Below are 14,834 nucleotides of genomic sequence, written 5' to 3' on the forward strand. Positions count from 1 at the left end.
AACCTGAGGCTTCATTCACATCCTCTAGTGACCACTCTGTCTGCTCATTCCAAACCATTCATGTTTCAATTTGGTTCATATAGTTAAATTGGAAATGGGAGAGAAGGGTGAAAGGTATGTGATAGTCTGATTGATTTTGATAAACGAGCTGGTATCCAAAACTTTGTGCCTTGTATTTAGTAAGCAATCAAATATTTGTTACACTGAGTAAAGAACACACTTGAGTAGTTCTACTTGAGTAGAACATACTTAAGTAGACCTACTTAATCCCAACATCATTGAATGTGATGTTTCCATCTAAATTTCCCTTCTCGGGCGCCTGCGTGGCTCAGTTGGTTAAGCCGCTGCCTTCAGCTCAGGTCATGATCTCAGGGTCCTGGGATCGAGTCCCATATTGGGCTCTCTGCTCAGCAGGGGGCCTGCTTCCCTTCCTCTCTATCTGCCTGCCTCTGTCTACTTGTGTTCTCTGTCTGTCAAATAAATAAATAAAATCTTTAAAAAATAAATAAATTTCCCTTCTCTGGAGATGGCACTAAAATCAGGAACATAAAACCCAAAGGTTGGGTAGAAACTAATGTTAGTGAGGTAGAGAAGATGGTCCAACTCTGCCGCTAACTAGGAACACCCAGAAGCAAACAGTGAAATCTGGGTTGTAAAGCAAGAGCTCTGAGACCTAGAAAGACAATGAAGGGATGGGTTAAGAGAGTAAGTAGAGGGATGCCTGGATGACTCATTTGGTTAAGTGTCTGCCTTCGGCTCAGGTCATAATCCCAGAGTCCTGGGATCAAGTCCTGTGTTGGGCTCCTTGCTCAGCAGGGAGTCTGCTTTTCCCTCTGCAGTTCCTCCTGCTTGTGCTCTTTCTCTCCCTCTGACAAATAAATAAAATCTTTATATAAAAAAAGAATAAGTAGAAGGTCTATCTTGGGTAAAAACTATTGAGCACTGTGGTCCAACAATAGATACCCCCAGAGCCTCTTAACAAAATAATACCTGAAGGCCGAAAAGAGCACTGTTTCCACCATCACAACAATAAGCTAGACAAGCTACAAAATCATAGCTTTTATTGAGCTGATCAGAAAGCTGAGGTCACAGGACAACTGACTAGCCTGAATCCAAGGAAAGACAAGCTGCTTGTAAACACAGTTGAGAGGCAAGCACGGAGTCATCTGTGGCACAGCATGTGAAGGAAGATGAAGCAGCCATTCAAACAGCAAAGAATTCTGCTAAATGTTTAAATGAATTGCTGAAGATTGTGTATGGCTTTGCATGCTCATGGAACCCCATGGAAACCACAACGATAAGGGGAATTCTTACCTACTCGCTGGCTCTTCTCCAGGGAAGGTGTTTTGTAATTAAAAGGGAAAACAAAGCTTTCCCTGGTTCCTAGTCTCTCTAGAGGCAGAAGTCGTCGTCTTCTGTTACGTGGAAGATGAGCACATTCCTTCAAACACATTAAAGTCTGGGTCCAGGTCCAAATGAGCAAGGCCGAGAGAGGGAAGCACTTCCCTCTCTGAGCCCTTCTTTCAAGTTCCCATATCCTCTCTGAAGATGTGCCTTTTTCAGGATGGCTGACACTGGGAATACTTCCTTCAAGGGTAAAGACTTATAACTACAGGGATGGTTACACCCCTAGCAAGACAAATCCCCTCTTATCTACCGGGAATGTGTTCTAATCCCTCTAGTTGGATGGCTGAAACCGTAGATAGTAGCAAACCTTCTACATTCTATGCTTTTTCCTGTACAGACAAACCTATGATAAAGTTTAATTTATAAATTAGTCACAGTAAGAGATTAACAGCAATAACTAATAATAAAAGAGAACAATTATAGCAATGTACTATGATATATATGAAGTTGTATGAATGTGGTCACTCAGGATATCGCACTGCACTCCCCTTGGGATGATGAGAGATGATAAAATGCCTACATAACGTGATAAAGTGAGGTGAGTGACACAGACATTGTAATTTAGTGTTAGGCTTAAGCTACTGCTGACTTTCTGATGGCATGTCAGGGAGGATCTGCTTCTGGACCAGAGCTGACTGCAGGTAACTAAAAACAGAAAGTGGGGCATCTGGGTGGCTCATTCGGTTAAGCATCTGCCTTTGGCTCGGGTCATGATCCCACGGTCCTGGGATCGAGTCCAGAATTGGGCTCCTTGCTCTGCTCCCTCTGCTTCTGCCTGCCACTCTGTCTGCTTGTGCTCTCTCTCTCTCTGACAAATAAATAAAATCTTTTTTAAATTAAAAAAATAATAATAAAACCTCAGAAAAAAAACACAGATGGGTGGTGGGGGGAGAGACACTGTAGATCAGAGCATTATAGAGAACCCTCCACTTCTTTTTTTGTTTAAAGATTTATTTATTTTAGAGAGCACATGGGCATGTGAACTTGTGCAAACAGAGGAAGGGGCCTGAGGCAGAAGGAGATAATTTCGAGTAGACTCCCTGTAGAGCGCAGTGCCTGACAATAGGCTCCGTCTCACAACCCTGAGACCACAACCTGGACCGAAATCAAATTAGATCCTTAACAGACTGAACCATGCAGGCGCTCCTACTTCTATCCTTTAATTACAAAAACAACTATTATAGAGGCAAATAAGTCTTGTTGCCAGAGGAAAAGTAACTTAACCCTGACTACCACCAGCAGATGATTTTAGTGGTTGATTTTAATTTTTAGGTGGTTTGACATTATTTAGGATATGTTGAAAGTGACACTGATCTATATTCCCTTATTAGAAACCACTGAATAGGGCGCCTGGGTGGCTCAGTGGGTTAAGCCGCTGCCTTCGGCTCAGGTCATGATCTCAGGGTCCTGGGATCGAGTCCCGCATCGGGCTCTCTGCTCAGCAGGGAGCCTGCTTCCCTTCCTCTCTCTCTACCTGCCTCTCCATCTACTTGTGATTTCTCTCTGTCAAATAAATAAATAAAAATCTTAAAAAAAAAAAAGAAATCACTGAATATCAGTGTAGTTTGGAATTGAGGATAAATAATTTAAAAAACTTTTTTCTTAAAAAAATTTTTTTTTTCTTTTAAAACCAACTTTAGGGGCGCCTGGGTGGCTCACTGGGTTAAAGCCTCTGCTTTCAGCTCAGGTCATGATCCCAGCATCCAGGGATCGAGCCTTGCATGGGGCTCTCTGCTCAGCAGAGAGCCTGCTTCCCCCTCTCTGCCTGCCTCTCTGCCTACTTGGGATCTCTGCCAAATAAATAAATATTTTTAAAAAACCAACTTTAATGAAGTATAATTGACATATAACAAAACACATCCACTTTAAGAATACCCTGTGAGTTTAGGCAATTGCGTGCCCTCATGCCCCACAATCAAAGTCAAAAGTATCCCATCACTCTAGAAAGTTCCTTTCAACCCCTTCGGCCATAATCAAGTCCCATAATCAAACACATCGAATTTCTGCACTGTATGTAAGGATATTCACACTAAATGGTGTAAAGAATATTGATACTTTATGTCATATTGGGCCAAGTTTGACTGCTGCGTTTGTTATAAGCTTCATGAAACCCTTTAGTTTTCAAAAATTTTGGATTTGGAAACTGTTGATAAGGGATAATAGATCTGTGATAATTACGCGTATAGATGCATAAATTGGTTTCTTGTATAGAGACATCTGGACTTAAGATAAATGGACTCATGAGCCTGTGGTTAATCTTTTGGCTACTAAGCTATTCTAAGAAAATTTTATTAACTACTGCATAGTTAGTACCTAACAGTATATCTGGAATATAATAGGTACTCCATAATACATTCCATTTTGTCTACTGACAATCCCTCCCAACTCATACTTTATACTACTATCTCATTTAACTAAAAACAGTTTTTTAATTTTTTAAAAAAGATTTTATTTATCTATTTGGCAGAGATTACAAGTAGGCAGAGAGGCAGGCAGAGGTGGAGGAGGGAGCAGGCTCCCCACTGAGGAGAGAGCCCGATGCGGGCCTTGATTCCAGAACCCCGAGACCATGACCCAAGCCGAGGGCAGTGGCCCAACCCAATGAGCCACCCAGGTGCCCCCATTTTGAAAAAATCTTAAGTAGTCTCCATCCCAGCATGGGGCTTGAACTCACAACCCCGAGATTAAGAGTCATGTGCTCTATCGACTGAGCCAGACAGGTGCCCCTATACCGCTATCTTTTCATTTTTTGTACTGATGTTTTCCTCAGAGACCTCCTTTATTTACTTAGAAAGCTCTAATTTTCTACCTGTTCATTTTCTGTCATTTCCTCTAGACCTGTGCTATCCAATATATAGTCATCAGCAACACACAGCTATTTAAATGTTATTAAAGATAATTAAATAAAATGAAAAAGTCAATTTCTTAGCTGCAGTAGCTACATTTCAGATGTCTGCTACATCTGATAGTGTGAATATAGAACAGTTCCACCACTGGGGGAAGTTCCATTGGCCAGAGCCACCTCATCTTGCTTGCCACTTTATTCCCAGTACCTTCCACAGTGCTTGGGATCCACTAGATAATCAACAAATACTTGCTGAGTTAATGTTTTCAGTTTATCTGTAAAAGCCTTCAGGCAAATATAAAGCAAAGATTCTTTTTTGAACTAGAAATGTTTGAATAGCATTTACTCTTAGGAGCTAAAATGCCTTTTTTTTTAAAGTTTAGAATCTTTATTTTTGTTATTATTAACATATAATGTATTATTTGTTTCAGGGATACAGGTCTGTGATTCCTCAGTCTTACACAATATACAATGCTCACCATAGCACATACCCTCTCCAGTGTCCATCACCCAGCCACCCCATCCCTCCCCCACCCCCAGCAACACTCAGTTTGTTTCCTGAGATTAAGAGACTTTTATGGTTTGTTTCCCTCTCTGGTTCATCTTGTTTCATTTTTTCCTCTTTTCCCCTAGGATCCTCTGCCTTGTTTCCTAAATTCCTCCTATGTGAGACTGTATAATTGTCTTTCTCTGATTGACTTATTTTGCTTAGCATAATATCCTCTAGTTCCACCACTTTGTTGAGGATGGCAAAATTTCATTTTTTGATGGCTGAGTAATATTCCATTTTGTGTGTGTGTGTGTGTGTGTGTGTGTGTGTGTATACCGTATCTTCTTTATCCAATCATCTGTTGATGGACATCTAGGTTCTTTCCATAGTTTGGCTATTGTAGACATTACTGCTATAAACATTCAGGTGCATGTGCCCCTTCAGATCACTACGTTTGTATCTTTGGGGTAAATACTCAGTAGTGTGATTGCTGGGTCATAGGGTAGCTCTATTTTCAACTTTTTGAGGAACCTCCATGCTGTCTTCCAGAGTGGCTGCACTAGCTTGTATTCCCACCAACAGTGTAGGAGGGTTCCCCTTTCTCCACATCCTTGAAAAGGTATAAAATTAGGTTATATTTTATTCTTTATTATAGCTTTCATTATTAATGGTTTTTGGTCAAATGCCACGCACTGTTCAAATTTGTTTTATGTATATTTTCTCAGTAATCTTCACAACAACCTTATGATATCTACACTATTCTCAATTTACAGATAAGGAAACTGAGGCAGAGATGGAAAGTAATTTGCCCAAGATCATGTAGCTACCAAGTGGCAGGGCCAGAATTTGGACCCAGGCACTCTGAGTCCAGAGGCTAAGCAATTAACCCCAACACTGAGCTCTTTGTGATTTATTATTTTTTTCTTTTTAAGGAGGGAAAGGCGGGTGGGGTGGGAGGGGGAGAGGGAGAAAGAGAATCTTAACCAAGCTCCACGCCCACCAGGGAGCTTGAGGTGGGGCTCAGTCTCACAACCCTAAGATCGAGACCTGAGCCAAAATCAAGAGTCAGTTGCTTAACCAAACGAGCCATCCAAGCACCCCTCTTGATGACTTTTTAAAAGATTTTATTTATTTATTTGAGAGAGAGAGAGAGAGTGCTTAGGAGTGGGAGGGATGGGCAGAGGGAGAGGGAGACACAGACTCCCAGCTGAGAAGGGAGAGGGAGGCCAAGTAGGGCTCCATCCCAGACACTGGGATCATGATCTGAGCCAAAGACAGCCGCTTCACCAACTCAGCCACCTAGGTGTCCCTTTATGATTATTTTTAATAAGAACCATTTATTTTCTTCTTTCCAGTCTTCAAACCTTTGTTTTCTTTTCTTTTTTTTTAATAAAGATTTTATTTATTTATTTGACAGAGAGAGAGATCACAAGTAGGCAGAGAGGCAGGAGGCAGGGGCGGGGGTGGAGCAGGCTCCCTGCTGAGCAGAGGGCCCGATGCGGGGCTCGATCCCAGGACCCCCGAGATCACGACCCGAGCTGAAGGCAGAGGCTTTAACCCACTGAGCCACCCAGGCGCCCCAAACCTCTGTTTTCTTTTTCCTTACTTAATTACATTGAGCTAGCACACCCTAGAAAATATTAATCACTGCTATAGCCCTGCATCTTTGTTGGGTCCCTGACTTTAATGTGAATGCTTCCCTCCTGTCACTCTAAGGTATGATGTTACTGTTGTCTTCTGATGATAATCATGATCCATTTAAAGAAATTTTCTTTTATTTCTAGTTTACTATGAATTTTTAAATTTCAGACATGTCTGTTGAATACTACACAATGCATCTCTAGAGAGTATCATTTGGCTTTTCTCCTTCAATAAATTGAGATTTCTTAGTGTTAAACCGTCCTTATTGAAGTAAACCATACATTGTCATGGTATGAATTCTTTTTAGTACCACACCACTGTTTTTGATATTTTGACTTAATTTTCCTTGCAACAAGGTCATAAGAGCAGAATTCCTCTCCTCCTCTGGGTATTGTTTGCCCTGAGTTTTGATATTCGGGTTACGCTAGCCTTGTGGAATAGCCCAAGCAATGTTCTCCCTCTTGGGACAGTTTCCCTAGAGTCCAGCCAGGGTGTGACACCCCATCTCAACTCCCTTCTTCTCCTGGAGGTGTCCACGTCCGGGCAGTGGCCACTCGCTCTCCAGGCTCCTCATGAGCTGGACTCGCCTTCGGATCCCCAACAAAGCCCGGGCACCTTCCCACCTCCTCCCTTTCCCGCACCGGCCGCAGAGCCGCTGGCGGCCAGGCCTGCTCTAGTTCCCCGCCACCTGCCCTGCCACCGAGCTTGCGGGGACGCGCGGCGGCGACTCTCGCAGAGCAGAACTGAGCCTGCGGGTGGGCGCGGTGGAGCTGCGGGACACCCGGCCACCGCCCTCCGGGTCCCGGCGTTTCTCCTCGGCCGCCGGCCCTGCGCCCATGCGCGAGGTGCCGGAACCTAAACCCCGGCCCGCCTGACCCCGGAGCAAGCGCCCCCACGACGGCGAAGTCTGGCCTGGTCCACCGCGGCCCCGGGCTCCGTCCCGCACGCCGGCGACCGCAGGCCTCCGCACTCGGCTCCGCCCGGCCGCCCGTCCCGCACCGCGCTCGCTGCCCCGGCGCCGGCTGCCCCGACTCGCGCTCGGCGCCGCCTCCTCGTCCGCAGCGGGGACGGCGCGGGAGCCAGAGGCGGACAAGGTGACTAGACGCGTCCGTGCCCGCGGCCGACCGCCAAGCCCCCGCCCGAGCGAGCGGAGCGAGTCCCCTCGGGCTCGCAGAGATCCCGCAAAGCCGAGACGGAGGGACGGCGTTCGCGCGCCCGACGCCCCAGCGCAGCCGCCCGGCGGGGCCGCGGGAAGCCCAGCCGCGGCGCGAGCGTCCCGGCGGGCGAGCCAGAGGCGAGGCGCGGCCGGCCCCCCCCGCAGCTCGGCCGGTGGAACGTCCCGGCCACGCCTCCGACGGAGCCCGAGTCACGTGGGGCCGCAGCGTGCTCCGCGCCCTGCGCAGCGACGCGAGGCTCGGGTTGCCACGGGGAGGGCCGAGGCGCCGCGGAAGGGGCGGGGCGAAGGAAGCGGGCCGGGGGGCGGGGCCGGCGGAGGAGAGGGGCGGGCGGAGAGGGGCGCGCGGGCGGGGAGGGCCCGGCGTATTATGGGATGCGGCGGTGGAATGGCGCTGGGCGCGTGATTTTGAACAAACCCGGGTCTGTGTCTCGGAGGCGCCGCCGCCGCCGCTGCTGCTGGGAGCCGAGGGAGCGCGGCGCGAGGAGCAGGCGGCGGCGCCGCCGGCGGCTTTGGTGAGCGTCAGCCCGGGGGGTGGGGACCTCTGGGCGGGCGGGCGGGAAGGGGACGCCGGCCCCCCGCTGCGGGTGGTGGCGCGGGCGGAGGGCGCCGGACCGCCCCCTGCGGGAGCCCGCGCCGGCGGGGCGCGGCGGGGCGCGGCGGAGAGCGGGAACCGGCGGGCTGGTGGCCGCCGCGCCGCCTCCTCGGGCCGCAGGGGGCGGGGGGGGGGCCTCCCGGCCCGGCCTCTTCCCGCCGGCGCCCGCTGGGCGGCTGTCACCCGGCGGGGCCGGCCCTGGCCCGGCCGTCCGCCCCTCGCGGCCGGCGGGAGGACGGGTTCCGGCGGCTGTTGACACGCACCTTGCGCGGCCCGCGAAGCCGACTGTCGCCCCGGGTTCCTGGGAACCGGTTCTGCTGCTGTGTCATTTCGTCCCAGCGCCCGCTTCCCTCGCTGCCCGCCGCCCCTTCTTCCTCCGCCCTTTGTATGCGCCCGTCTTCGCGTGCGTCGTTTTCCTCGCGAAGCCCCCAGCTCGGTGTCGTAATGACCCCGAGGTGCACGGGGGCCGGCGGCGGGCCGGCCTGAGCCTGGCCGAGCAACGGTAAACAGCTGGCGGGGGCCGAGTGAAGTTTGGAGACGGGGGGACCGCGGGCCTCGGGGGCAGCGGGACGCCGGGTCGGGGCGGCCGGGCGCGGCGGGGGGCCGCGGGCTCCCGGATGGGCTCGTCGCCCCGGAGGGGGCAGGGGGTGGGGCGGCCTGTCCGGCGGCCACCGGCCGGCCCAGAGGACCGTGGAGGCCTGTGCTCGGCCGTGAAACCCCGCGCGGCGGTCGCGGGCGGGCTGGCGGGCCCGGGCTGTCACGCGGGGGGCTCGGCGTGGCCGGTGCTTCCCGCACGCAGCAGACAGGACCGACTCGGGTCCCGTCGCACGTCTGGTCGCGCGTCGTGGGGCTTCCTGGGACGATGAACACCCTGGTGCCCTCCGGGGGCCACAGCGCGGCGGGCGGAGCCGGGGGGACGCTCTGCGAGCCCTCGTGCGGGGCCACTCGCTGTGCCCGAGCGGACGCGCCTTGCGGGCTCCGGTCCCGCCGCCGACGGACCGTCGGACGCCCGGCTGGTGATTCCGGGCAGAGGCGCGTTTTCCGCGCTTCAGCCGCCGTCACTCCTCAGCGCGTCCCCACGGCCGAGCGGCGGCAGCCGGGGAGCCGCAGGCTCGCGGACAGGAGGGACCCGAGACGCAGGGCCAGCAGCGTGGCTCAGATCCGCTTTCGGAACCGGAGCGCGGCGGGTTTGGGCCGCGCCGTCACGAGCGCCCGGGCGCGCGACCGCGGACTGGGTCTGGGGTCAGGGCGGCCGCGGGGGCACGTCCTGCCCGGCGCCGAGGGTCCGTCTGCGCCGCCGGGAGCCGCGCGCTCCGTCGTCCTCGCCTCAAGTTGCTTGTCTGAGAACGGGGGACTTCGGGTTCTTCATTGTCCTTCCGGGGGGCTCTGCTGCTCAGAAAGGCGCCGGGCCCGGGGCTCGACCTCCCTGCGGCCGCCGCGGGCCCGCAGCAGCACCCCCTTCCGCCGCGGGGCGGGCGGCCTCGGCGAGCGCGCGTGGGCCTCCCCGCGCGTTTGAAGGTTGGCGGGCCGGGCGGGCGGCTTCCCCGGGTCTGTGGGCGGGCGCCTCGGCGGCGGGGGGCGGGGAGGCCGCGGGGGGCGGGGAGGGCGGCGGGAGGGCGGGGCGGCTCGCGCGGCGGCGGCGGCGGCGGCCGGGCGGGGCGGCCGGGAAGCCGCCGAGCGCGATGGTGATGACGAGGTGAAAATGGCGGATCTTTCGAAATACAATCCCGGCCCCTGACATAGCGGCGGCGGCGGCGGCGGCCCCGGGCCCGCGGAGCGCTCCCGCCGGGGCGGGCTGGGGAGCGACGCGGCCGGCCGGGGCTCCGGAGCGCGGGCAGAGCCAGCCCCGCCGGGCTCCGAGTCGCCCGGGACCTCCCGGAGCCCCCACGGCGGAGCGGAGGGAGGAGGAAGCGGCGGCCGCTGGAGGTAGAGGAGAAGGGGGCGTCCGGAGGCTGCTCCGCAGCGCGTCCCTGTCCTGCAGGGGCGGCGGGAGGGGAGCGCCGGGTCCGGAGCGCGGGGGATCCGTAGCCTCGTCCTGACAGCGGCGCGGCTGCGGGTGCGGAGGGCTCGGGCGGACCCGAGGCGGCCGCCGAGGCCTAGAGGAGCCGCCGGCTCTGACCCGGTTTCCTGACTTGGCGCCCCCCCCCCCCCCCACCGACGGCGGCGGCCGCGCGGGGCCGTGTGTTGCCTTCGGGACGCGGGCACCGGCTCTCCCGCATTTAAGCCCCGCGCCGTGGAGCGTGCGGGCGCTCGCGTTTGGAAGCGTGTGCGCGGGGGTTGTCACCGCCGAAATGTTTCCTTTTTCTGTTGCTCCGTCGTCCGTGGAGGGACCCGTTTGCCCCCCGCGTTCGGCCCACGACAGCTGAGACTGTCCGTCGCGTCTTAGCCCCGTGCCACCCCCCCCCCACACCCATTTCGTGGATTTGGAGACTGAGTCGTGTCACGCGCTGCGGCGCGCAGACTCCGGGGTCCGAGGGACCGGCCGCGGCCGCGCCCCCGCGTGTTGCCGTCCCTGTGCTGCGAGCGGGGAGGGCGCCGGGTTGGCGGAGAGGAGTCGTGGGCGCGGTCCTGCCCCCGGACGGGGCGAGCCGGCGCTTTGCTCGAGAGCTCCCGCGCGGGACCGAGCGGCTCTGCGGCCGGCGGTGACGGCCACGGTTTAATGTCGTTGGGGTCCCTGAAGACGCGAGTGTGTCGGGATTGTGCGGCCGATCCCGCGGGAGCCGGGCTGCGGGTCGCCCCGCCGGGGCCCTCGGGCGGCCCCAGCTGTCGCCGCGGGAGGTTCGGTCGCCGACACGAGAGGCGCGGACTGGAAGTGCGGCCGGAGTGTGTGCGGTGGCCACGGCCGCCCTCGCCCACGTTTCCCACGGAGCCGTGACGTCAGAGCGTGACGTGCGGTGTCGCCCGTCCCGGGTCGGGAGAAGCTCGCCCGGGGGCCTTGGCGCGTTGGGAGAGAAAGGGACCAAACGGTTGTGGGGGACGTCACGGGGCTCAGTTAGTGATTTTGTGAAACGTTCTCGGAGGTGCTTGTCCCGCCCGGTGGGGATTGGGTTCTGCTCTGTTCTGACGGCTTTTATGCTGCAATGATTCGGTACATGTCAGCTGGCTTCTAAGTTAGCGGTGAAACGCAGACTTTCAAAAGTAATTAACATAAAGGAGAGTAAAATGTTTTGTTGGCTTTTTTTTTTTTTTTTATCACAGAGGACTGTTGTCTTTTTTGGTGATTCTTTGTGATTGTCTTTAAAGGCCAGTTTTCAGATTGTTACGGTTAGAACAATTGTCTGTTAATAATTAGAAGTGTGTTAGAAAGAAACGAAGAGACAGTATAAGGTCTCTTTTGGGGAAGAGGAGCATTACAGATTTTAATTATTTGTTACTGTTGAGTATTTCTTATGTGTCATATACTGGGCGAGGGATAGGACAAACCTCAGTGTCATTGCCTCAGGAAACTTTCAGTTTAGGAGTTGGGAGGTCAAGTTGGAAGGATGGGTTGGGTCGAGCTTTAATGCAGAAGGCCTTGAGAGTTACAGAAGATTTTCAAAATAGGAGAATGACCGCCTCAGAGATGTACTCAAGGGAGTTAAATTCTGCGGCTTTTATGGAGAATGTGTTGTAGGTTAGAGGAGATGGAGGTAAAAGTACCACTCCAGGTTTTAGACTTTGGAGATTCAGACATTCTTGGTTGCAGTGAGGAGGAGACACTGTGAAGGTGTAGTCTGCATGGTATATGCCAGATTAATAGTTCCATGGAGGGACATGGAAGATGACAAGATCTCAAGCCCTATTGTTTTGATAGTCTAAGGTCATAAAAAGCTAATTCAGTTTAGATGGAGAAAGAGGAAAAGAATTTTCATTTGAGTTCTAGTGTACAACACAACTATTTTTCATAGTAGCCTTGCAAGTAAATGGAGGCTTGGTGAGATTACTGTTTTAGGGTTCCATGTTAAACAACTAGAAGAGCCAACATTTGGAAATGGATCTGATTTGAATCCCCATGTTTTGTCTACCATGTTAGTCTTTTTTTGCTTGTTTTTTAAGATTTTATTTATTTGACAGATCACAAGTAGGAGGGGGCGCAGGGGGAGTAGGCTCCCCGCTGAGCAGAGAGCCCAATGCCATGCCAAAGGCTTACCTTACCTTACCTTACCTGGCTCAATGGCTTACCCCATTGAGCCACCCAGGCACCCCTGTACACCATGTTAGTCTTAAGCATGAGTAATATATACAGTACCCCCTTTTAAAGGGAAAAAAATATTATGGGTCCTTACATTGGCCTAAATAGTTTTATTAAAATATTTAATTTTTGGATGTATATAGTATAAATTGCTTACGTCTGTTGCTTTTATGTAAATATAAAACACAGGTAGACTTGTAAATAAAATATAAACAAAACTATAAAGCTCCAGTAAAACAAATTAAATATAGGATAATGGATGATGTTGCTTTGCTGAAACAAACTCTTTGCATAGAAAATACACTATTGCCTGCCTTGGCAAGATGCAGTTTTTTTATATACTATATATCCTGTGATAATCCAATTTCTACACCACTTTTGTGCATTTGAATGCTGCAAAACTTTCCTCCTTAACTCACAGATGGTTTGGCTTTCACTTGGCATAAATATATCATTTACCTTATAAGACCCTTCTGTGCCTTTTTTTTTTTTTAAACCCACCCTTATTCTAGTACCATTGATTGTGCATATGAGGTGGTTGTTCAGATGATCCGGAATATACTTTAAAACATATTATCAAAATGAAAATACAAAATTTTTAAATCTTCCTCAGGACTCAATGGCTTATAGTCCAGTGCTCCCAGTTTAGTCTGAGAAATAGTTACGTACTAAGTTTTTGAGTTGTCAACCTTTGATTTTAGAAATCAGAGCTAAAATCCAAAAGGTAACGTTGTTAACTAGTTAGTCTGGTGGTAAGCTCTAGGTACAAAAATATAGTTCTTAAACACTCAGATATTTTTGTCTAATCTGACAAATTACTCATCTGTAATATGGTGATAGGTGACCACTTAATAATGTTATGTGCAAGAATGAAGCATTTGAAAAAAAAAAAGAATGAAAACATTTGTTCTCCCTGGTTGTCCTTCACCTGTAATTAAGAAAGTAAGTGTTTTAGCACTGATAATATTCCATTTGGAACTCTTAAGAGATTTAAAAGCATAGAGCATTTGCCATTTCTATCTGGCATTATTTTTTATTTTATATTTATTGGTTTATTTTAATCACTGTCCCAATTCAGACCCTCCATTTATCTCTGTCTTGAGCTAATTACCGAATAGCCTTCTAACTAACTGGTCTCTCTGCCTCCAGTCAAATAAAACACTGAGATGAAGTTAATCCTCCCAAAGTATAACTGTGGTCATGCCATTCTTCTATTGATTTCTAAGCTTTGTCAGGGCAAGGTCTTTGGTTAATTACCCATAATGCCCTTCACAGTGTTGGGAAGTAATAAGTATTTGTTAATTAAATGACTGATAAAAACCATAAGTGAGTTAAAAATTAAGAGAACCTTGTCAACCTAAGATGGAATGTAATTGCACGGAATATAGGTTAAAAGCTAATTTTGAGTATTTGAAAGCTTATTTGAAAAGGAGTTTCTCAGTTTGTTCCTTATGAGTTTATTTTATTTGACGTGTTGTGAAGTCTCAGAGCGTTATTTAAACCTGTCTTACTCAAATAGACAAATCAAAGTTATCTTGGTAAATAATGCTTGGATTGGTAAATAATGCTAGAATTTTAGATGATATCCCTTCCCCATGATTAATTATTCATTCTTCAAGTTTGTTTTGGAGGTTACTATTTGGCAGCCCTGTTCTAGGCATTGGAGATAGAGAATCTAGTGATTAAAGACAGCCAAGTCCCAGTCCTTGTGGAGTTTGCATTGTAAAGAAGTAGGGCAGGAAGACTGAGACTATAAACAAAGATATTTTCTGATTGTGCTAGATGGTATCATGGAAGTACCAGGGTAATGTGATAGAATGCTTCGGGCAGTGGAGATGAGAGTAGGGGTGCTACTTTAGATCTTGAAACGTCAGACAGTCGAGACAAATACAGAAATCATTAGATTTTCTGAAATCAGTTAATCTTTGACACTCAATAGACTTAAACCATTCAACCATGTTCAACTGTGAGGAGGAAAACTCAGTGTATTGATTTCCAGAATCATGCTTTGCCTTTAGAACTTTGTTGTATGAGCAAAAATTACTGGAGGCATGGGGAATACATTGTATGTTCTGTCTTCTTTCCTACCATACCTTGCCAGGTAACCCTGGCAAAAATGAGGTGAAGTAAAGCTCTTCAGTCCTACTGGCTTGTGAAAATTCTCTCTTTTCTTGTAGTGGTCCTCAACACAGTGATGATGAGGTTGCATGTGCTTAGTTCATATCTTCCATTCCTAAGGGATAAAATTAGAGTGATGACTCATGTAGCTGCACGACCAGACCCTTTCCTGCCATGCCCACAGCTCCTTTTGAGAGTTGCTTTTAGCACAAGCTACCATGCCTTGCATGTGACCCTGATTGAAACAGATACAGATATCTAATCATAAAGCAGTTATCATAGCCTGCTTAGTGGCTTTGAGGTATGCTGGTTCAGAATTCTGCACAGCCCGACACTACATAGAGACTGGCCAAACCAATCAAATCTTTTCTTCTTCAGATTTTGAACTTTACT

General features: G+C 50.7%; 1 protein-coding gene across 19 annotated transcripts in view; it reads left to right on the forward strand.

The window, feature by feature from the left end:
* The first annotated feature begins 7,857 nt into the window (after positions 1-7,857).
* Positions 7,858-14,834, forward strand: part of LIN54 (lin-54 DREAM MuvB core complex component) — a 68,679-nt gene continuing 61,702 nt past the window's right edge. For 2 of the 19 annotated variants that reach the window (XM_082726485.1, XM_082726491.1), the window contains exon 1: positions 7,865-8,072. The gene's annotated coding sequence lies outside the window, so the exon portion shown is untranslated. Of the gene's footprint in view, positions 8,073-8,311; positions 8,655-9,817; positions 10,079-14,834 lie in introns of those variants that run through there. The other 17 variants (XM_082726477.1, XM_082726479.1, XM_082726480.1 and 14 more) reach the window with 14 other exon arrangements.

The sequence above is a fragment of the Mustela nivalis genome (genome assembly GCF_964662115.1).
Source record: "Mustela nivalis genome assembly, chromosome: 4".
NCBI classification, from domain to species: domain Eukaryota; kingdom Metazoa; phylum Chordata; class Mammalia; order Carnivora; family Mustelidae; genus Mustela; species Mustela nivalis.